Genomic DNA, 24,471 nt, shown 5'->3' with positions numbered 1-24,471 from the left:
ACTAAACAACAACAAATGAAAATGAGGCTGCATTTTAAGCTGTATTTAACCCGTATTTTAATAAACTGGTGTTTGTTTTTTGTTTGTTTGTTTGTCCCCCCCCCCCATTATGTTTTCTTGTAATTTTACTGGTGTTAGCCACCCTGAGCCTGGCTCTCGCCAGGGAGGGCAGGGTATAAATAAAAAATTATCATCATCATCATATTAGGGGGAAAGCGGGTCCAGCGGTCAAGGAGGAAGTTTCTGCTGTAAAATAATAATAATATTATAATAATTTATTATTTATACCCGCCTCCCCAGCCACTCTGGGCGGCTTCCATAAAAACCACAAATACAGTAAAATATCACACGTTAAAAACTTCCCTGAACAGGGCTGCCTTAAGATGTCTTCTGAATGTCAGGTAGTTGTTTATCGCTTTGACATCTGATGGGAGGGCGTTCCACAGGGCGGGCGCCACTACCGAGAAGGCCCTCTGCCTGGTTCCCTGTAGATTTGCTTCTCGCAATGAGGGAACCGCCAGAAGGCCCTCGGCGCTGGACCTCAGCGTCCGAGCAGAACAATGGGGGTGGAGACACTCCTTCAGGTATACTGGACAGAGGCCGTTTAGGGCTTTAAAGGTCAGCACCAACACTTTGAATTGTGCTCGGAAACGTACTGGGAAACTGGGTAAAAGGAAGTGAGGGGCAGGCAGGGTTTGACAACTTGGGAAGGAGAAGGAAAACTCTGGTCCTAAACCTTTGCTGCCTTGTGGAATAATCCCGAAGATGGTTGGATGGAGTCTTCTACGCCTCCTTCCAGCAACTCCTGCAGCCAAGCTGGTGCCAAACATATTGCTCTGCTTTCCTTTGGACCAGTGAGGTCAAGAGGGGGGTCTTGTTGTCTGGGCAGCCCAGGACCGCCATGCATGCTGCCCAGGCGGTCATGTTGGTGCTGCTAGCGCAGCAAAAACAGCATGGGAAGCAGCAGTTGCAAGTTACCAGTCTCTGTTTGACTTCACCCCCCAGAGGCACACTCCCTTGTCTCTTGAGACAGATGGGTGCCAACAACAAGGGGGAAAGTGCTTGCAAACATATATATCAGGGGAAATAGCATTAAAAAACGTGCACGTTGGGAGATATCTGCACTGAAAAGCTTCAAAATTTTCATGGGGGAAGAAATCGCAAAGTGATGTGAAGCGATGGAGAACTGAACTTAAGTTGGTAGTGCCTTGACTTTGGGTGTTTATAATACAGTTGGTGGTTCCTTGTGTCCCACACCACCACCACCACCCCAAAAAAATTTGGGAAATTAGAAGAGAAACAAACAGAGAGAAACAAAAAATGACCGATTGCTCCATCCCTAAATAACACAAACACACACACACACATTAGAATGCAACGAAAGGTCTCCGCAGATGCATAGAACACATGCAGCCCTGGCGATTACAGGACTCTACATGTCTAGAAAAGAGTCCTGCCGCCTCCCCTGAAATGTATTATTTTTTCCAAGGGCAACATTTAAAGCAACAAAGAACCTGAAAGATTGGGAGTAACAAAACTGAAAGGCTCCTGGAGAGAATTTATGATTTGCCAGAGGTGCGATTTCCTGCCCAGTATTATAACAGCATCGTTGTATATGGAGCGATTTGAGAAGCAACGTAGGCTGCCATTCCGGCTGATGTTTCTGCACTTATTGCTGTGATAAAGCACTTTAGGCACAGGGGACATCTATAACGCTCCGCTTATTATGATATACCTCTCTGGTTTAAAAAAAAGAAGGCTTTCTCACTTTCATTATTTTGACAGGCAGATTCCATTCAAAATTCTACAACAATCATGTGCTTTTGTTTGTTTGTTTAGAGGGGGATTTAAAAAAAAAAAGATAAAAGGGGAGAGAAATTATTTCTGTAGACTAGACGTCTCCAACCAGGTGCCCTCAAGGAGTTTTTGGACTACAATGCATGCAGCATGGTCAATGATCAAGAATGACCACGTGCATTTCAGGTGGTCGGACTTAACAGATGATCCCAGAGGTCCCTTCCAAGTCTACAATTCTATGTTTCTGTGATATTCAACAACACCTAGTGGTGAGGAAAATAAACCCATATCCCACCATAGCTTTTCAGTAACCAAGGATGGATTAGAATTTGTGTTGCGGGAGGAAGAGGGAGTGTGGTGGGGAGCTCTGGTTGCCAAACACCCTATCCACCAAACATCCACTGCTTATTTATGTATAGACTGCCAGTCTATCAGGACAGCGTACAACAATGCAGTGAAACATACAGCACCTTTTTTAAAGTACAAAAACCAACATTTAAATCAAGAATACTGCATAGCGCTGTCAGCATAAAAAGATCTCCAAGATATGCATGAAAGCCCAATGTGAGGGTGTCTGTTACATCTCTGCTGGAACAACATGGGACCAGAAACACTACATGCCCAAGTTCCAGAGTACACCAGATGGGTCTCTGTAACATGGGGGGTGGGGTGGGCAGCTAGCAGAGCTCTTCCAGATTATCTGAGTGGTTCTGCTGAGATATAAGGACTCAGGTGGTCCTGAAGAACATAAGGACCCAAGCAGTCCTATAGTGATCAAAGTAGCAGCAGAGTCTGGAATATATAGAGAAGACCTGATTGTGGACCATACCACTTCAGACCATGAATGGAGGGGGAGGGGGAGGTTACATCAGGAGGTTACATGAAATGATACAGTCTGCAAATACACCTCCCCCTGCAATGTGAAGCGGTACATTCTTATTTTCTTTTATCTTGTGAACTGTGCTGAGATCTTGCGATCTTGTTGTTTTGTTGTTATCCTGCAAACAAGTTGACCACCTCACCTGCTCTTTGTGGGTCCTGGTCCCCAGTGCCACAGAATGAGGTGTTGGCTGAGAAGAAACATCAGGTGTCAAAGTCACACTTTTGGATGGATAATTTGTGGGGAAGCAAGAGCAGGTAGCGCTGTGGGTTAAACCACAGAGCCTAGGATTTGCCAATCAGAAGGTCAGCGGCTTGCATCCCTGTGACGGGGTGAGCTCCCGTTGCTCGGTTCCTGCTCCTGCCAACCTAGCAGTTTGAAAGCACGTCAAAGTGCAAGTAGATAAATAGGTACCACTCTGGTGGGAAGGTAACCGGTGTTTCCGTGTGCTGCTCTGGTTTACCAGAAGCGGCTTAGTCATGCTGGCCACATGACTCGGAAGCTGTACGCCTGCTCCCTTGCCCAATAAAGCAAGATGAGCGCCGCAACCCCAGAGTCGGTCACGACTGGACCTAATGGTCAGGGGTCCCTTTACCTTTACCTTTACCCTTTACCTTTTAAGAGAGCCAGGAAGACTGAACATCCTCTCCCCCTCCACCCCACAAATATAATATTGTCAGTTTAAGAACATAAGACCATAAGCTGGATCAGGCCAAAGGCCCCTCTATTCCAGTTTCTTACTGTAGCCAACCAGATGTCTATGGAAGCTCGTAAGCATGACATGAGAACAGCACTTGTGCTCCCCGACAACTGGTCTTCAGTAACATAATGCTTCAAGCCATGGATGTAGGAGCCATTTAGAGAAGGCACAGAGCAGTTTCGGTAAGGGGTGTGGCCTGGGAAGAGTCCTGAGAGCCTGATAGAGAGCTGTATTTGAATTGTGGTTCGCCATCCCCATTGTAGGGGGATGCGGGTGGCACTGTGGGTTAAACCACAGAGCCTAGGACTTGCCGATCAAAAGGTCGGTGGTTCGAATGTTGGCTTTTTGCAGTATGGTAGCGCTGCAGAGAGCTTGCTGGGGAGATCATGCATTAAAAAGAAAAGGACTCAAAAATAACTTAAACAAGGTTTTAATAAGAAAAACAAAAACTCCATTTACACTAAATAGATCAACAACAAACCATGACCCAACCACCAACCCATCCCCCAGGGTAATGGGAGAGCTAGGTGCTGCTCCTTATATACTACACCCAAATGCTGACACACCTTAATCAAATACAACTCAGCAGCACCTGCTATGTTTCACAGCTGTAAAGCTGGGTCTCGTTATCTTGCTCTGGCCCTTGCTCTGGCCCCTTAAAGACATACACATTGAGTGGAACAATGATGAACCTTTACATTTAAAGAAACCATTCAACATTTCCCCTGCAGTTCATTATTGTGGAACAAAAACATAAAGCATACTTTGTACATGTTTTTCATGTGTAACCTTTGGAAGTGCTTTTGTAAAAATGTCCGCAATTTGACTGTCACCTGGAACATATTTAAATACAACCATTTCATCAGCAATTAGTTTCTTTACAAATTCTAAACGTAACCTTAAGCCTCTAGTGCATTGCGTATTGGTCTCTGAACACAGGATAGCAAGTCCGCTCTGGGAATCAAGGTAAACTTTTACTGGTAGTGTTACTTGCATCTGTAGGTCTGCAAATACGAGTGGCCTGAACGCATGCACATAATTCACTCTCTGTTGTGGAGAGACAAATAATGGTTTGTGTCTGGGACTTCCATTCAAATGGACAACCGTTATAACAAAACACCATACCAGACACACCCCTGCAATTATTTTGTTCCACTGCATGAGATGCATCGCAGAAAATTTCAAAACCTTTGTCAGTACTTGTTGTAAACTGCAACCTATAATGTTTGGTGTGTTTAAGGTACATTACCACTCTCTTAAGAGCAGAGAAACATTGTGTAGTAGGCTTTTCCACAAATTTTGCCAGAAAGTGAAAAGCATAAGTTATATCTGGTCTTGAGATTCTTTGAATGAAATTTAGCTTGCCTATAGCAGAACGATACAAAGTTTTGTTAGGAAATGGCTTATCTTCACCTGTAAAGGTGAAACCACACACCATAGGCGTTTCCTTCCCATTTGCATTTTCTAAACATAGCATTTCAACAAGATCATCAATTTTTGCAGTTTGATGAACCAGAAAAGATCCATTTTTGCCTTTCTCAATTTGCATGGATAAGTAATTTTTAGCTATGCCTAATTCCACCACATCAAATTTCTTCTGTAACTGTGATACCACCTGTTCATATTCCTGTTTAGTTTTTGTAGAAATTAATACGTCATCTACATACACACATATTTTTGTTACAGAGTTTGCCCTTTCCTTTATGAACACACAATTGTCTGCCTTTCCTTGTGAAAAACCAATATCCAGCAATTCTTTTGCTAAAGTTTGGTGCCAATTCCTTCCACTTTGGTGCAGACCATAAAGGGATTTATTTAATTTGCATACCAAACCTTCAGCGGCGTCTATGCCTTCAGGAACACGCATAAAAATTTGTTCTTTTAAATCTGCAAACAAATATGCAGTTTTTATATCTAGGTGATAAACGGAATGTCCACGTTGTGATGCATCTTTTAACAAAAGCTTAACTGTTTCATATTTTACACTTGGTGAATAACATGAGTCATAATCTTCGCCTGGAATTTGTTGAAAACCCCTAGCAACTAATCTTGCCTTGTACCTTACAACTTCATTTTTGTCATTCGTTTTAACTCTATAAACCCATTTTGAATCAATAAGTCTCATATCTGGGGTTTGTGGTACAAGAGACCAAGTGTTATGCTCTTTTAAAGAAGCTATCTCAGAGTTCATAGCTTTATACCAATTTGCAGCTTGTTGCTTAGGTAATTTCTGAACATCACTGTAGCTTTTTGGCTCAAAAACTGCCTTATTGGCATACACAGTATTAAAATGTTCATCTGCAAAACGTTGTGGCTTCTGTCTCTTTCTATCTGAACGTCTCAGTCCGGAAGGAGAGTCAGACTCCTCAGACTTAATGGGACTAAGTGAACCACTAGTTTCAGGTTGTAAATCATTGTCAGATTGAAGAGATGCCTGTAGGCTAAGCTCACGGTCAGAAAAATCAAGAGAATCTAACCTCCCCTCAGGTGCCTGTGACTTTAAATCATCAAACAAATTATCAGATTCAGACTTTTTGTCTTTTTCCATTAATTCAGAAGCACCATTTCCTGCTGCTGCTGCTTCTTCCTCTTCTTCCTCAGTATTATCTATACCATCAGTATCTTGGAAGACAGCAACTCCATTCCAATTTACAGTTTGTATCATGCTTCTGGTAATATGAAATTTGCCAGTTGCTGGTATGTAAATTCTGTACGCCCCCTGCTGGTAGCCCATTAATTTTCCCTGGACACTACGTTCACCCAATTTCTGCTTAGCAGGATAATGCATAATTACATCTGAACCCCAAATACATAGGTATTTCAGATTAGGGCGTTTTTTAAACAGCTTCTCATAGGGGGTGACATCTAAACCAGAATGATAACTGCGATTTCTAACATAACAAAACGCATTAAGCGCTTCAGCCCAAAAGTCTTTGGGCAGATTAGCATCGTGCAGATAAGTTTTAACCCCTGCCTGCAGGTCACGCTGCACAACTTCAACAAGCCCATTTTGCCAGGGACTTTGGGGGCAAGATAACTCATGAGTAGTCCCCTGCGCTTCCAGGAATTTCTCAAAATCCTCAGAAACAAATTCCCCACCCCGGTCAGAAAACAGGTTCTTAATTGGTTTGTTAAAGTGCGTTTTTACCCAATTGCAAAAAACTTTGTACTTTTCAAATGCTTGGGACTTCTCAGCTATTGCATAAATCCAACAATATCTACTATACTGGTCTATCAGAGTAAGCCAGTACTTAGAACCTCCTAATGATGGTGGGAGTGGCCCAACTAAATCACAATGTACACGCTCAAATGGCTCAGTTACTTTCCTATCTGAGCACCTACCCTTGCGTGCAACCTTAATCTTATTCTTGCAACAGGATAGACATTGCATAAAGAATTTACATGGTTTTAAGTTGAGGCCATTAACAATATTCTTTGTCTTAATTACAACAGCAAAATTCAGGTGTCCCAGAATTCTGTGCGCCTCATGGACACACCCGGAATGAGGCCTTACATTCCTCAACCCCTGGCTTGACTGTGCTGCTCTGCAGTTTATAGGCAATTGTGAGTAGGTGCGGAAATACAGTCTATATAAACCATCAGATTCCCGGGCATACAATAGACGTTTGTTCCCATCGAAAAACTCACACATTGACTTTAAGAAACGCACAGTTATGCCTTGACGAGCAAAGCACCTTACTGACAATAAATTGTCCACTGACGGGCAGTAAATGCAGTTTGCTATAGTAATGTTTAAAGAGTCAAGTTTAACAGTACCCCTGCCAAGCGACTGCAAGACTTGTGAATTGGCTAAATGTACATTACCAATTTCCTCTTCGAAAGAAATAAACAAACTTCGATCATTGCAAACGTGCTGAGATGCTCCTGAGTCGATAACAAAAGACTTCCACTTGGCATCTTTAATTCTTTTACGATCTGTAGTCCGAGCATGAAAAGCTCGTGGCTCATTTCTGTCTTTACGGTACGATGTCGGCTGCTGGGCTGACGACCGTGACTGACGAACAGAAACAGACTCAGGAGTATTTTGCTTTCTTTTGGCTCTGCAGTCCTTTGCAAAATGTCCTTGCCTATTGCAGAACCAACAACGCTTTGCAGCTTTAAATGCAGTTGTATCACCACAGGTTTGCATATGGCGTTCCTCATTCTTTCTGGAAACAGGAGTGCTTATGGCACAAGCCTCCCTTCTGTCCAACTCGCCCATTAATCTTGCCGTTACCCCTTCCACAGTTAATTGTGCTGGTGGAACGGCAGATATCTGGCTAGCTATACGATCAAAGTCCTTGTTAAGGGAACAAAGGATGATAAAAACATACTGAATATCAGGTATCTCCATGTCCCTTTGAATTAATTCGCAGCGTATTGCCTCCAGACGTCTCAAGTGTGCTGCCAAATCACCACCAGGCTGCAACTTCGTCTGGTACAACTGCTTAAAAAACGTCAATGCAGACGCTGACTCTTTTCTAACATGCACTGCTGCAAGACTGTCCCACATTTCTTTGGCAGTTTTCTTATTTCTTATATAGACTACTTGCTGGTCGCTGACTGCCAAATTAATTATCGCCCTGGCTTTTGCATCTCCTTTCGACCAAGCATTAGTCACAGGGTTAGGAGGGTCATCAGTTACATAGGTCCATACTTCTCTAGAGGTCAAAAGCGCCTCCACCCGAAAAGACCATAAACTATAGTTCTCATCTGTTAGCTGTGGGAAGACCAGAGCCTTCTCAGCTTCAGGAACCCGGTCAACCATTCTGGAACTCTTCCAGACCCACAGAACTACGCTAACAGGAGAAGGAGTTTTCAAACCTTTTTCAGAGTCCAAAAATATGCAGTCATCCACTCAGCAGCTGGGCCCATAACCAAAGATGTTGGCTTTTTGCAGTATGGTAGCGCTGCAGAGAGCTTGCTGGGGAGATCATGCATTAAAAAGAAAAGGACTCAAAAATAACTTAAACAAGGTTTTAATAAGAAAAACAAAAACTCCATTTACACTAAATAGATCAACAACAAACCATGACCCAACCACCAACCCATCCCCCAGGGTAATGGGAGAGCTAGGTGCTGCTCCTTATATACTACACCCAAATGCTGACACACCTTAATCAAATACAACTCAGCAGCACCTGCTATGTTTCACAGCTGTAAAGCTGGGTCTCGTTATCTTGCTCTGGCCCTTGCTCTGGCCCCTTAAAGACATACACATTGAGTGGAACAATGATGAACCTTTACATTTAAAGAAACCATTCAACATCGAATCCCCGCAACGGGGTGAGCTCCCGTTGCTCTGTCCCAGCTCCTGCCAACCTAGCAGTTCAAAAGCACGTCAAAGTGCAAGTAGATAAATAGGTACCACTCCAGCGGGAAGGTAAACGGCATTTCCGTGCGCTGCTCTGGTTTGCCAGAAGCAGCTTAGTCATGCTGGCCATATGACCCGGAAGCTGTACGCCGGCTCCCTCGGCCAATAAAGTGAGATGAGAGCCGCAACCCCAGAGTCGGCCACGACTGGACCTAATGGTCAGGGGTCCCTTTACCTTTACCTTTTTATCCCCATTGTAAGCAAGCAGACACATGTCAGGACCGTTCATATATAAAAGGAAAAGGGCCTGCAAACTGGCCTTGACTGCTCATAGCCACTAGTTTTGCAAGTTAAGAGATCAGAAGGAGGACGGGCAGATGCTCAGGTTCCTAGCAATCCACACCTTTGAATAACTATGGAAAACATGTCAGATCCCAGCATATGGGCATAGATCAAAAAGGGTGGCTGCCCATGTTGACAGGACACTAATTAAATTGATCCGCGCTTTTATGATTTACCTGTTTGGAGCTGTTAATTTTGCAAGAGTTGAGACAAACCGCCTTGGTTTCCTGTAATGAAAAAGAGATTTGCATCTTCAAGGTAAGGAGCACCACCTGCTGGACAGCCAGCATAGCCACCGACCTGGAAAATGAGATGAAGCTCTTTATTATTATTATTATTATTTCAATCTCACAAGTGAGAAAACTGCAATGCAAAGCTACTGATTGATGCCATAGTAGAACTAACCGTTGCCCTTTAGCCCTTTTAGAGTCCCAGAGGTTTCATTTCAAAAGACTCAGCACAAGGCTGTTCCTGACTTGAATAATTTTCGCATTACAGCAATAGCGTGCTGCATAAACACAATTGCATCCTTGGCTTGTAGCTCTGTGTGCTCTTTCTGCTTGAATTATTTCACCTTGATGGAATATTGCAAACCCCTTGTAATGCTGATCGATATATGTGTTACCGTAAATATCCTGAATTCAGCAATTGTTAACAACCTCAGACGAATGTCACGAATGTTGTATGTATATATTTCCCCCCTTTTCCAGACACACACTGGCAAACGTTGGCAATGGATTTTGGGTGACTGTCAACATGTGTTTTCTGACTGCTGTATGGAAAAGCACATGAACCTTCAAAAGTTTGTAAGTAAAAACCTTTTTTTTTCCCCAGCTTACCAAGCTATATGGGCGTTTCTGTGCTAAAGGGGAAGAAAGGGGGATATTTTACAGGTCTAACAGGCCTATATTTCCACACTTTACTTTGCTGCACGTTTTGTGATTTTAAATATCGGCTGTGGCTCTTACCAAGATAATATTTGCCCTAAACCTAGATCTAGGTATCTAGATGGAGCAAGGCAAAACTGCTGTCTCACCAGATTCTGTTCTTAACTTGTTGTTGTTTAGTCATTTAGTCGTGTCCGACTCTTCGTGACCCCATGGACCAGAGCACGCCAGGCACTCCTGTCTTCCACTGCCTCCCGCAGTTTAGTCAAACTCATGCTGGTAGCTTTGAGAACACTATCCAACCATCTTGTCCTCTGTTGTCCCCTTCTCCGTGTGCCCTCCATCTTTCCCAACATCAGGGTCTTATCCAGGGAGTCTTCTCTTCTCATGAGGTGGCCAAAGTATTGGAGTCTCAGCTTCAGGATCTGTCCTTCCAGTGAGCACTCAGGGCTGATTTCCTTCAGAATGGAGAGGTTGGATCTTCTTGCAGTCCATGGGACTCTCAAGAGTCTCCTCCAGCACCATAATTCAAAAGCATCAATTCTTCGGCGATCAGCCTTCTTTATGGTCCAGCTCTCATTTCCATACATCACTACTGGGAAAACCATAGCTTTAACTATACGTACCTTTGTTGGCAAGGTGATGTCTCTGCTTTTTAAGATGCAATTTAGAACCTGCAGCCAGGCACAGATGCAGTGGAGAGGGTGGGGTGAACTGGCTCATTCCTCTCCCCTGCTCCTCACGTGATCTCCATTGTGTGATTTTACAGTCCTGAACGGAGCCAGAATGTAGCTACATGGACTCACATCCATCTCCTGCGACCCTGGACTCAGGCTCTCCTCCTCTTGCCTTCCACATGGTCAGATTTAGATTCTAATCACCTTGGGGGTCAGGGGCCTGCCATTTCTCCCTCTAAGAAATACTAAAAATGCCATGTGCATTTATGTTTATGCGATTTATTCATATAATGAAAACATATAGGCTAGCCTTTCTCCTCTCAAGAAAAGGGCCCTCAAGGCATGGCGCAACAACAGCGACAAAAATGTAAAACAATCAATCAATACAATAAAAAGAGTCTCGTAAAACAAAACACGAAGAGCAGCGGTGAAATCAGAAACGGCAGAAACGAAGGAGCAGAAATAACCAGCGAGCAAGCCCACAGCAAACAAGGGTGGAGGGGGATAACTAAACTGATAAGAGAAGAGACCTTTGAAAGGAATGGGCTTTGCTAAGCATTGGAATATCAACAAAGAATGAGTCAAGGCCATCCCCCAGTCTCGGTGCAGCAACCAAGAAGGCCCTGCCCAGCGTCCCACATCAGAGTTCCTTCCTTCCCATTCTTTTCCTCCTTATTTATTTATTTATTTTAAAGTATGAATTCCCTCTTTCTATCTCAAAGCAACTGGAAAGGGCTGAAAAAATTCTGCTGGTTAAGTGGCTTGAGGACATGATGTACCGTATTTTTCGCTCTATAAGACGCACCAGACCACAAGACGCACCTAGTTTTTGGAGGAGGAAAACAAGAAAAAATATATTCTGAATCTCAGAAGCCAGAACAGCAAGAGGGATCGCTATGCAGTGAAAGCAGCAATCCCTCTTGCTGTTCTTGCTTCTGGGATAGCTGCGCAGCCTGCATTCGCTCCATAAGACGTACACACATTCCCCCTTACTTTTTAGGAGGGAAAAAGTGAGTCTTATAGAGCAAAAAATACAGTAATTTTTCCACAGCTGCCCAAGAACAAATGGATAGACTGTGTGTGTGTGTGTGTGTGTGTGTGTGTGTGTGTGTGTGTGTTACACCCTAAAGTCAGAAAGGAATTGCTGCCACTTACTTTCCAGAACTCTAGTGGTCTGTTAAATACACATCTGCAAGTAACCCCATCACACCCAGTGAGGCTTGCTTCTGAGTAGACTTGCCTGGGATTAATAATTCTAATCTGAGGTAGCCATGGTGAAAATAGGAGCAGATTTATTCCAGATCAGTTAATCCTTGACACGTTCGTCTCTCGCTCTGTCCATCATTGCCTCTGTCTCCACCCACTGCCAGCACGCAATCCCCTCAAAAGGAGAAGAAAATCCACATGCCAACAGTTGGACGCAGAGCATGCCTTCCAAGAAAGATTTTAGTGGGTGGCTAGGATGATGTGAAGCTGCTCTCTCAAGTGCAACAGCCAACCTTTAGCCTTAACATGCGCAGCCATTTAGATCTAAACTAAGGTTACCAGAAGTCCCCGTTTCCCGGGGACAGTCCCCGGATTTACAAATCAGTCCCCATACACCTAGCAGTTCAAAAGCACATCAAAAGTGCAAGTAGATAAATAGGTACCACTCTGGCAGGAAGGTAAATGGTGTTTCCGTGCGCTGCTCTGGTTCACCAGAAGTGGCTTAGTCATGCTGGCCACATGACCCGGAAGGTGTCTGCGGACAAACGCCGGCTCCCTCGGCCTATAGAGTCGTCCACGACTGGACCTAAGAGTCAGGGGTACCTTTACCTTTACCCCCATACAAAATCCATTGAAGTTGAAAAGTGTCCCCAAATTCATTGAAAAAAATCTGGTAACCTTAATCTAAACATAGATATAGTCTCATGTTGCAGAGTGGGAAGCTGTGGGCACTTGTACATGTGAGGCTTCTGCTGGATTTTCCTCACATCGTTTTGTAAAACCTACATTGTCATTGACCGAAAACAATAAAATCTTACAGTCCTGTGTGCCCGTTTTCCTTCTGTGCTGCATCTCTCAATGATGGCACTCGCATGCAGCGCAAAGCAGTAGCTCAAAGCAGTTTATTTTTTTTAAAAAAAAAAGATGTGAAAACAATTTCAGGTTGCAATTCAAAATATACTTATTGGGCAGTAAAGTCCATTGAACTCCATGAGGTCGACTTCTGAGTAGACATGCTTAAGAGACTCGGTAATGCCGTAAAACCTGCTACCTGTCCAAAACAACCTGGTGAGTTTTGTTTTATTTATTATTTATTTATTATGTGCCTTTTTATTCCCCTGAGGACCTCAAGGTGGTCACATGGTTCCCCTCCTCCCCATTTCATCCTCACAACAGCCCTGTGAGGTAGGTTAGGCTAAGAGACGTTGACTGGCCCAAGGTCACCCAGTGAGCTTCATAGCTGAGTGGGGATTCAAACCCTGCTCTCCCAGGTCATAGTCCAACACTCTAACCATTACACTACACAGGTTCTGTAGTCCGGCTGAAACAAGAACCCAGACCAAAAGTTAGCAGTCTCTTCCTCTGTTAACCCAGAGGGTGATGATGGCGGAACTGTAGTGCTCCAGATATTGTTGGACTCTTGCTCTCATCATCCTGAATCAGCATGGCCAATAATCAGGGATTCTAGGAGTTGCAGTCCAGCAACATCTGGAAGACCCAGAAGCTCCCCAAAACTGCCATAGATTATTCTGAATTTGAAGGAGGACGTGGAGGTGAAGGTTAATCTACCCGTAAGAAGAATTTCTCCTTTTCAAGTAAAAATGCTCCACTACTTCAGTGATTAATGTCACTACACTGTGCTGATTTCACCACCTCATAATTAAACAGGAGGCATTCGGCTGTACAGCAGTCGAGCATTATAATGGGTTATGCATTAGCTCCTTTACCCTGCAATTTCCTAACCTATTTTCCACTTTTGTTGTTGTTGGGGAACATAATGCAATCATATATTCAACACCAAAGACTCGAGTGATGACCTCCAAATTTTCCTGGAGGAAGGAAACTCTGTTGCCACTGATTGTAGCCTCGGTCCACCTGCTAAATTGAAATCGCACTCGAGAAGTAAATTTCCAGTGGAGCATTATCTGTGCAATTCCCATTAACAATACCAAAAAAAAAAAAAACCAGCAGCAGTTTTCCCTACCTTTTTTTGATAAATGGTGCTGAAAATTGCCCAAGTCTTCACGTGAGTAACGAAGGCTACAATAAAAGGAGGAAAGGAGTGGGGAAAGTGTCCAAGCTGCAAAGAGTTTGCCCTTTGGTTCCTGCTGTCATATAATTTATTTCCTGGTCCCTTCCGCACACAAACCACTTCCATCCTAGCAGGCTCAGAGGCAGCACATGGCAAATGGGCAAGAGCTGGAAGTCTCAGGTGTCAGGAGGGTCTCCACCTGGTGCTGGGCTTCAGCCACCACTGTTGATCTTCCTTCATCGTAGTGGAGGCACCACACACGACTCTCCCTGTGACTGCTTCTGGCCATTTGCTTGCCCATGTCAGTAGCCAGAAGACATGAGGAACCTGCTGTGAAGAGCTCCAAGGCCACACCTGAACTCACCCACACAAGAACCACCTGCTGGATCAGGTCAGTGGCCAATCTTGTCCAGCATCCTGTTCTCACAGCGGCCAACCAGGTAAAATGTAAAAAGTAAAGGACCCCTGCGTAGGAATTATTGCTGGGTGCGGAGCACACTCCCTGCCCGCGGGCAGCCTCAGCTGCCTGCATGCGTGACCTTGGGGTGCAGGGCACACTCCCTCTCACAGATAAAGCCACAGCTGTCTGAACATCTTGCCCTCTGTCTAACCTTTTGCGATCTCAGTAGTCTGCTGTGTCCTGTCTGTGACCATTGTCTCTGAGACCTTTGTCTCCTTCATCATACATTGTACAAGGGGAAAATGACACGGTGGAAACAGGTGCCAAAAAACTTTGTACCACCCCACGATCTCGGGACTGGAAGATGTGTAAAGGTCACAGCCCAAAATGTATCTGCCTGGGTTTGCATATTGTGTCAATAAAAGGAGCCTCCACAGAGCTGGCCAGCAGCTTGCTTGCAGCTCACCTGTGCGCAGCTCACCTGCATCATCAACTCCTGCCTCATGTCCTTCACTTCACTCCAGTCAAAGACAACTCTGGGGTTGCGACGCTCATCTCACTTTCAGGCTGAGGGAGCCCGCATTTGTCCACAGACAGCATTCCACATCATGTGGGCAGCATGACTAAGCCGTTTTTGGTGCAATGGGACACCGTGACGGAAGCCAGAGCGCACGGAAATGCTGTTTACCATCCTGTCACAGCAGTACTGGCATACTTTCGAACTGATAGGTTGGCAGGAGCTGGGACAGAGCAACGGGAGCTCACCCCATCGTGGGGATTCGAACCGCCAACCTTCTGATCGGCAAGCCCAAGAGGCTCAGTGGTTTAGAAGCCTGCATCCCAGATGCCTGGGGGAAACCAGCGAGCAGAAGATGAGCACAAGAGCAACTGTCCCCTCCTGTAGTTGCCAGCAACTGGTATTATCTATTATCTATCATCATCATCATGATTAATTTTATTAAATTTCTATACTGCCCTTCATCCGAAGATCACAGGGTGGGTTGCAATATAAAATCACTACCTCAGATTAAGAACTTAATTCATTCCGGAGGTCCGTTCTTAACCTGAAACTGTTCTTAACCTGAGGTACCACTTTAGCTAATGGGGCCTCCTGTCGCTGCCACGCGATTTCTGTTCTCATCCTGAAGCAAAGTTCTTAACCTGAGGTACTATTTCTGAAGAGTCTAACCTGAGGTACCACTGTATATAACATATTAACATACTAAAACAATAACTCCTCCCCACCTCCACCACCACAAACAATTTAAAAGGCCATAGGTTATTGGCTCTCATCCAGTCCATTACCAAGGCAAGACACTGGTCCAGCACTTCTACTGCCACACCTTCAGATATAAAAGAGAAGTAGAGCTGTGTGTCATTGGCATATTGCTGACAACATATTCCGGATGACCCTACTCAGTGGTTTCATATAGATGTTAAATACCAAAGGGGGTGAAATTGAAGAGCAAGAAACCCCACATGGAAAGCTCCATGTGGCTGAAAAGCACTCCCCAAGCATCACTCTCTGTAAACGATCGTCCAAGTAGGACCGAAACCACTGCAAAGTGGAGCTACTCACTCCTAACTCAGACAGCCATTCCAGATGGATACCTTGGTTGATGGTTACAAAAATTGCTGAGAGGTCAAAAAGAATTCAGACATTTCCCTGTCTCTCTCCCAACAGAGGTCAACCAAATCAGTTTCTGGGCCAAAACCCGATTGAAATGGATCTAGAAAATCATTTTATATTTATTAATTAAATCTGTATACAGTGGTACCTTGGTTTATGAACTTAATTTGTTCCGGAGGTCCGTTCTTAAACCTTAGCCGTTCTTAAACTGAAGCGCATTCCCTAATGAGGCCTCCCGCTGCCGGTGCCCTTCCACCATTCAGATTCCGTTCTTAGACCAAGGTAAAGTTCACTAACCGGAACACTACTTACGGTTTTGCAGAGTTGTTATACCGAATAGTTTGTTCTTAAACCAAGGTACCACTATACTGTCCTTCATCTGAAGCTCACAGGACAGACATTAAAACCTGAAAGATTGCAAACATAAAATTTGCCGGGACCCTGATCTGTTGGGTTCAACTTTCATCACTTTTCACAACATTGTTTTTGATACAATTTATTTAGCTACCATCATCATTGATGTCTAATCTGAACTGTCTTACTGCTGAAACACGTATTCATTTTAGCTTCTGTCTCACTGATTGACTGTTGAAGTGATGATGTTAAACATTCACATTCATTATTTTAGTCTCTACCTTGTCTTTTCCCCCCTCTGTGACTTGAGCCAAAACACACAGACACTGTGTGTGTTAATATGAATCTATGAGATTTCTTAACATAGTAAAAAAAAATAGGCTTTACTTGTATTTTGTTAGCTGAACTGTGAGTCTGGTGCATATATTTTTTGCAATAACATTTGAATTTGAATTTCAGCTCAGAATACTTTAGGTCTCAAGGATGACTCTGGGCTGGAGTCTCTATACTGGCATGTGGAGGTGGGGGTTTCATTTTCGATAATCCTATCCACCAATCAGGTCTAGCTCCCATTTTAATTTCCCACAATGCAATGCAAGAGAATTTGGGAGAATTGAAATGGTAGTCTCTCCAGCTACCTAGCGCTGTTTGGATTGTCACTAGGGCAGGCAGAGAAATGCAGTTTGATTTGCATGTCAATGTGAACCTACCTATGTAATTCACACGTTCCAAAAGACAATGAGCTGAAACACAGACAGCCTTTGAAATTTGCACTTCTCTGAATTTTATGGCGGACCAAGAAAAAGTGTGCAGAAATGCATTTATTGGGGGAAATGTATACAAAAAATGCATATATTCATGAAAATAACAAACAAAAATGTATCATGTTAAAGAATAATACTTGCCCCCAAAATGTGTATGTTAGGAAAAATTGCTTAGAAAAAAATGTGCATATTCAGACAACATGCTAATGACTTTTTTTGTGAGGTCCTGAAGACTGGAAAAAATAAGAACATGACCAAAAGCAAAACTCTCTACCCACCCACCTCTGTGATATAAGTCCAGCAGAACTCATTAGGTAGGAAGGGTCCTTTGCCTGGACTCCCCTCAAATCCGGCATTTGCCCAGCAAGTGGAGTATGTGAAAGAATCTCTGCCCTCAAGTGCTCCCAGCTGCATGCTGTTCCTACAAATCCAATTATATCACACAGAAAAAACCACTTTCATCCTCTGTAGGGGCCCCAAAACATAGGGAGATTCTAATCCTGGATTTCTCAGCCAGGCAAGGGGTGGGGGAATCCACCGCTCAGAGCCACCTTCGTTTTGGAGTTATGTGAATAAGGGTGGCAGGACTGAGCTGCAGAGTGATAATAGCGTGGGAGGATAATTGCTATAATTCAAACGTCAAGAAGCCAGTCAACCTCTTGTGTTGCTGCTCTCCTTTCCTCTCCTTTGTGCTTCTCCACCTGCTGTAACCTAGTCTCATTCCGATGGCGGGGTCTTGGCACCCTCTCCTGCTAGAAGAAGATAACTCTCTCTTTTTTTTATCCCCCTCACCTCCTGCATTCAGAAATAATTTCAAATCCTAGGGAATTATCCTTTAAAAAATGTAAATGGATTTGGAAAAACAGATAGGACAAAAAAAGAGAGAGACCCAGGGACTATCCAGCATAACTTTCTGCTGTTTGAAATGTCAAAACAATTGTACACCATTTACGGGAGAATTTAGCAAAACACAGGAGATGGAGTGTTTTAGCAGTTGCTCACAAATTCCTCAGCAACCCACAGATTCCGACGCGATAATGGCATCTGCACCAATTTCCAACTTCCAACAGGAGTCTGTTAGGTTGCTTTTGGCTTATATTATAAGACAGGGGTGAGGAATATGTCCCAAACTACAACTCCCATCACCCCTGACCATCCTTGAACTCTTCTCCATTCCCACTTTCTTCCCACCTGGGGCAGCCCTGCCCTCTGCCTGCCTCTCAGAGCTGGCGCATCACACGGGACTGGTCCTCCGTGGCAGCAGCCTCTCCTGTTGAATGGTCTCTTTAAATTTGAAGGTTCATTATTGTTCCACAAGATGTGCATTTCTTTAAGGGCCAGAGCAAATAATGTGACCTAGTTTTACAGCTGTGAAGCAGTATAGCAGGTGCTGTTATGTTAATTAAGCTGTTGGGTATAGTATATAAAGAGTAGCACGAAGCTCTCTCTGTACCCTGGGGAATGGGTGTTAGTTTCTGTTTGTACCACTGTGCAGTTGCTTGGAGTCACAAGACTCTGTTTACATTCCAGACATTCCAGGCTGTTGGAAGTCTCGCAGGAAACGGATGTGATGTTACTGTTTCCTGTTCCTTTTTTTTTCAGTTGCTCTCTGCTTTCACAGAGAGAGGATGTTTCTTTTCTGTCTGCATAGTTAGAAATAAAATGCTCTTTACGATGTAGCTCATAAATCTCATCACTTCTGCTGCTTTGATTCTCTGTGTAACGAGGGAACGTGCTTGGAGCCTCATCAAAGGCTCAGGTTGTTAATTGTCATCGGAGGCAATTCTGAAGGACTCGACCAGAGAAGGAGTAGCTCTGTAGAGCAGAGATTCCGACAATGGGTTGGTGGATGGGGCATGCTTATTGATATATTTAATGTAAAAGGAGTTTTTGGTTTTATTATTAAAGCCTAGCAAAAGTTATTTTGCATTCCTTGTAATGTGTGGTCTCCCCAGCATGCCTTCTGCAGTGCAACTAATAGCCAACATCTTTGGTTATGGGCTTTGGTTACGAGCTGCCCGAGGGAGGAGGCCAAGAGTGGAGGCCATGGAAAGGCTTCAGGGTGCTTCCTTGCAGCAAGCACTGCCACCACTGCCAGCACTCAGGACAAGTGTTGGCTCATCCTCCACCATGAGCTAGGCGCTGGCAGGGGAAAGAGAGACATTCCACTATCAAATCAGAAGCCGGGTTGGCTTTCATAATTCTGAGACTGTCTCTGGAAAATCAGGACACTTGGAGAGTATGCCATTGTTTTCAGGCAAGGGTTTCCCATCACACCTGGAGATTGCAGGAACTGGACCTGGGACCTTCCACATGCAAAGATCACTCAGTTGCAATCCTTCCATTATGCCAGGGGAACAAAGGCTAAAAGTTTGTGGCCATTTAGGAGTGAGTCGCAGTTCAATCTAGCATTTTGATCCTTCCTGGGAAGAAGGGAGTCAGAAATCCCAGCTGTCTTCCCCTTCACTCTCATGGCCGTGCATATGGTAATCAGCAGTGCGGTGGAAGCAGCGGGGTAAAATATTGGAGGCACAAATGGAGGAAATTGCATTTTAGCGGCACAATGCATTTATGGAAGGTATATTTTACATTCAAACTTCAATCCTAGGGATGGGAGAAACAGTTTTCGTTTCTCATTTCCCCAATCCTAAATTTTGTTCTCGACATTTCTGCATCTGTTTGCATTTTTTTTATTATTAAAAAGACCTCACCCAAAAAAATACTATCAGGATTTATCTCCTAATTAATCTCCTAATACATTTTGGGCATGCAGTCTTGCCTAATAGATAATTCTCAGCAAACAGTTTTTGTGAAAATATGGTGTAATGGTTAAAGTGCTGGAACAGGTCTTGGGAAACCAGAGTAGAAATCTCCACTCAGCCATGAAACTCACTGGGTGACCTTGGGCCAGACACTGTCTTTCAGCCTAACCTATTTCGCAGGGTTGTTGTGAGGATAAAATGAGAAGAGAACCGGGAATGCCACTTCGGAGAAAAGGCAGCATTTGTTGTTTAGTCGTGTCCAACTCTTTGTGACCCCATGGACCAGAGCACACCAGGCACTCCTGTCTTCCACTGCCTCCCGCAGTTTGGTCAAACTCATGCTGGTAACTTCGAGAACACTATCCATCTCATCCTCTGTCGTCCCCTTCTCCTTGTTCCCTCCATCGTTCCCAACATCAGGGTCTTTTCCAGGAAGTCTTCTCTTCTCATGAGGTGGCCAAAGTATTGGAGCCTCAGCTTCACAATCTGTTCGTCCAGTGAGCACTCAGGGCTGATTTCCTTCAGAATGGAGAGGTTTGATTTTCTTGCAGTCCATGGGACTCTCAAGAGTCTCCTCCAGCACCATAATTCAAAAGCATCAATTCTTCGGCGATCAGCCTTCTTTATGGTCCAGCTCTCACTTCCATACATCACTACTGGGAAAACCATAGCTTTTACTATACGGACCTTTGTTGGCAAGGTGATGTCTCTACTTTTTAAGATGCTGTCTAGGTTTATCATCGCTTTTCTCCCAAGAAGCAGGCATCTTTTAATTTGGTGGCTGCTGTCACCATCTGCAGTGATCATGGAGCCCAAGAAAGTAAAATCTCTCACTGCCTCCATTTCTTCCCCTTCTATTTGCCAGGAGGTGATGATCTTCATTTTTTTGATGTTGAGCTTCAGACCATATTTTGCACTCTCCTCTTTCACCCTCATTAAAAGGTTCTTTAATTCCTCCTCACTTTCTGCCATCAAGGTGGTGACATCTGCATATCTGAGGAAAGGCAGCATATAAACATTATAATACATAAGCAATGTAATGCACTGGAGTGGGTGAGATTCCACTGAATATGAATTCCCCTAATGCACACATTTTTGGACACAACTTTGGGTCAGAGAATGGCATCACAGAATTTGGGAACATCCCATGGGCAAAGGTGTGTGTGTGTGTTGCCATAGCTTTAGTGCTGGGATGTGCCTAATGACTAAAAGCAAAAGTCTGTGTGACTCAAATCTTAGCATGTTTGGTCTTGGGCAATTAGAATAAAAATCATTTGGGGTCAAAACAGTGTTAACTCTCCAGCTCTGTGCACGATTCCATGTCCTCATCTTTTCAAATAGAGTATCTCCGTAGCAACAGACAACACACTTTTTTCCTTTCCCTCAGGTCATCTTGTTCTCAGATGGTACAGAAATAGTGTGCTTGAAGCTAAAGGGCTGTTAATAGCGCTGCAACTCTTTCTCAGTATGTGAGGCAGATGAACTGCCCTTGAACTCTGCAGGGCCTTCGGACGCTATTCAGAAAGGATTAAATTCCATCCACAGGGAAGCCAAAGGGCGCTGAAGTCACTAGAACTATGGGACAACACTGATTTGAGCCTCCTCATTATTCTTGTTGTTTATTAAATTTGTTTATCTTGTCCAGGAAAACCCCTTAATCCCAATTTTATTTTGTCTTATTCTTTGGCAGATTTACCAAAAGAAAAATACACACCAAAAAACAGATTTTAGAAAGGGGCAAGATTAGGCACAGAAGCACAAAGTATTTTTCCCAATAAAAAATAGGAAAACTCCTTGCGCTCCACTCTCTCTTTCTTCCTGCCCAGGGTGGCCCTTCCCTCTGCAAGACCCTCAGAGCTTTATGGCTTGTTTTCACCAGATAAGAATCTGGCCCATTGCTTTTTTCAGAGACTTGCATAGTCTACAAAGGCTTTCAGAGACTTATAAGACTTATGTTTATTTGGTTCTGTGGTTTCAAGAGAATCCATCAAGAGTGCATATTTTGTGGCTTTAAGAGATTTATAGATTTCTGTTTACAGTGGTACCTCGGGTTACATACGCTTCAGGTTACATACGCTTCAGGTTACAGACTCCGCTAACCCAGAAATAGTGCTTCAGGTTAAGAACTTACTTCAGGATAAGAACAGAAATTGTGCTCCGGCGGCGCGGCAGCAGCAGGAGGCCCCATTAGCTAAAGTGGTGCTTCAGGTTAAGAACAGTTTCAGGTTAAGTACGGACCTCCGGAACGAATTAAGTACTTAACCTGAGGTGCCACTGTATTTGGTTTTGCAGAGAGTGCATATTTCATATAGTTCATATTGTTCAATGTTCCGTATAGATTATATAAAGAGTTCACATTGATATCGCATTGTTGTACTTGGTCATCATGTTGCCTTGGATATTACTGTTCCTCAGAGCTGGCACATCACCAGAGCTGGGCCTCAGCCTCTCCTCCTCTCCTGTTTTCCAGCAACCACTATGAGCTGCCCAAGGGAGGAGACCGGAAGCAACAAGTCATGGAGAGGCAGTGGGGTGCCCCCTTGGAGCCGCCACTGCCACCACTGTTATGTACTGAAGTTCTCAGCCTGGGCCAGCAGGGGGATACTGTAGATAGTTATGCAAATAAGGGATCGAAAGTGACGTTCAGTGATTGGATAGTTTTAGAAAATTGTTACAGTTACATTGTACTGGAGCTCTATATAAGCAGGCTGACTGAACCCTTCAGTTCTGTCCTGGCCTGTGAATAAACAAGAGCTGTTTGAAGAATCACTGTGTCGTCTCATATGTTCACCCACAACTTAACAACCACAGTCGACCAGGACAAGCGCCGGCTCATTCTTCTACCCATGGCTCAGTGGCATTCCGGGATCAAATCAGAAGCCAGGATGGCATTCATAAATCCGGGATTGACACTGGAAAATCGGGACACTTGGTTCCTATACACAACAACAGCGGTGTGGTTACTGCTGGCTCAGGTGTGGAAACAACAACAATTGCTAACAGTAGAAGAGTGGCAGTACAAGGTCATGGAATATGCGGAAATAGTCAAATTAATGGGGGAAATTTGATAACAGGGCGATGAAACATTTCAGAAAGAATGGGGGGAATTTATGTTATACATAGGATAAGGTGAAATAGTGAAATCAGTAGAATGGAAATAAATCTCATAATGGGAAATTAAAAAAACTTTATTGGATGTTAAATGACAATATGAATTAAAATGTGAAATACAATCAAGGTAACTAATTGTATCTGTAAATGAATATAGACAAACAACAAGTCATGTATATACAGAAAGATTTATTTGTATATAGACACGGTACGGATAAAGTTGAAAGAAGAACAACAATATACAAAATTGATAAAGACAATGCAAAAAACTTAGAGATAACATAAAAAGCCAGAAGAAGGAAGGAGGGAAGTCAACTCTTAGGAGTAAATGTAAATGTAAATGAAAAGTAATGTGTATATGTATAGTATGTAATCATAAAAATCAATAAAGATTATCTTCAAAAAAAAGAAAATGGAAAACGGGACACTTAGAAGGCATCTCATCTTTAAGAGATTTTTCTAAACCCCACCCAGTGGTAACAAACAGGTCGCTTACCCCTTCCCCACAGCAACTGCTGCTCTTCTGTAGGAAAGCAAATCAAATCAGGTGTTTTTTAAAAGAAAACCCACATTCTTAATATTTATTCAGCTCGTTTGGAAGGGGGGGGCGGGAATGAAATCTCTGTGCTTGGTTTTATTTGATTCATAAACATTAATATTCCACGAACACCTAAAATCAATACTTCCATCTCACATTTGCACAGCGCACATCCGTTCGTCAGGAGGCCTCCCAGAAGAGGGGTGAGTGGTTGCTAAGAGACAGACGGGCTTCTCTCTGACCCCAGCGTCAGTTGCCTGCCTTGACTAGAGAGTGAGCAGTGCATCGTGGGTAAGGAGCCTCACGCTGGCCACAAAGTCGCTGGGCAGTTTCCTGGAGGTGCCTGGTTGGCCACGATTCTGGGCTAGAAAGGGTTCTGTTTATGTTCATTTTCAGACTATGAGAAGATGACTCTCAGGATCCCTTCCAACTCCAAGATTCTATGCTAGGGACCTTTAGGAAAGGAACTGCCAATATCCTAATGCCATTCTACAAACCTGTAGTGGAGTGCTCTGCAAAGTTCTGGTCACCTAGCCCCAAACAGGTTATTGTAGAGTTAGAAATGGTTCAGGAAAGGGCAACCAAAATGAGCAAAGGGGTGTGGCAACTCTCCAATGAGGAAAATTTGCAGCCTTTGGGACTTTTTAGTTTAGAGAAAAAGTGACCAAGAGGTGACATGACAGGAATACCTGGAAGTATCCATGTCATGGAGAAACTGGATAGAGTTAACACTGTAACTTTTTATGTTATTTTATATTCTTTATTGAAAAATAAAAAAGTACAAAATCGCAGGTGCACAGAGTAAGGCACACACAAAGAAGAAATAAAAAACAGTACCCATGTGGAAAACAAAACAGAAGAAAAGATATTGTGTATATTACAAAAGAGCGGGGGTGGGTGGCTAGTTATTGTAGTTAACCAGACCTTAATCTAAGACGGTATTTATAAAAGCAAATTCCAAATATCATTAAATTTGTCCAGTAGAACTTGTGTCCATCCAATGAAGGTGAGTGTTGGAAGACTCAAGACAAACAAAAGAAAGCACTACTTCATATCATCATCAACATCATCAACATC

The sequence above is a fragment of the Podarcis muralis genome, chromosome 5 (genome assembly GCF_964188315.1).
Source record: "Podarcis muralis chromosome 5, rPodMur119.hap1.1, whole genome shotgun sequence".
NCBI lineage: Eukaryota > Metazoa > Chordata > Lepidosauria > Squamata > Lacertidae > Podarcis > Podarcis muralis.
Note: the sequence above shows the minus strand (reverse complement) of the source record.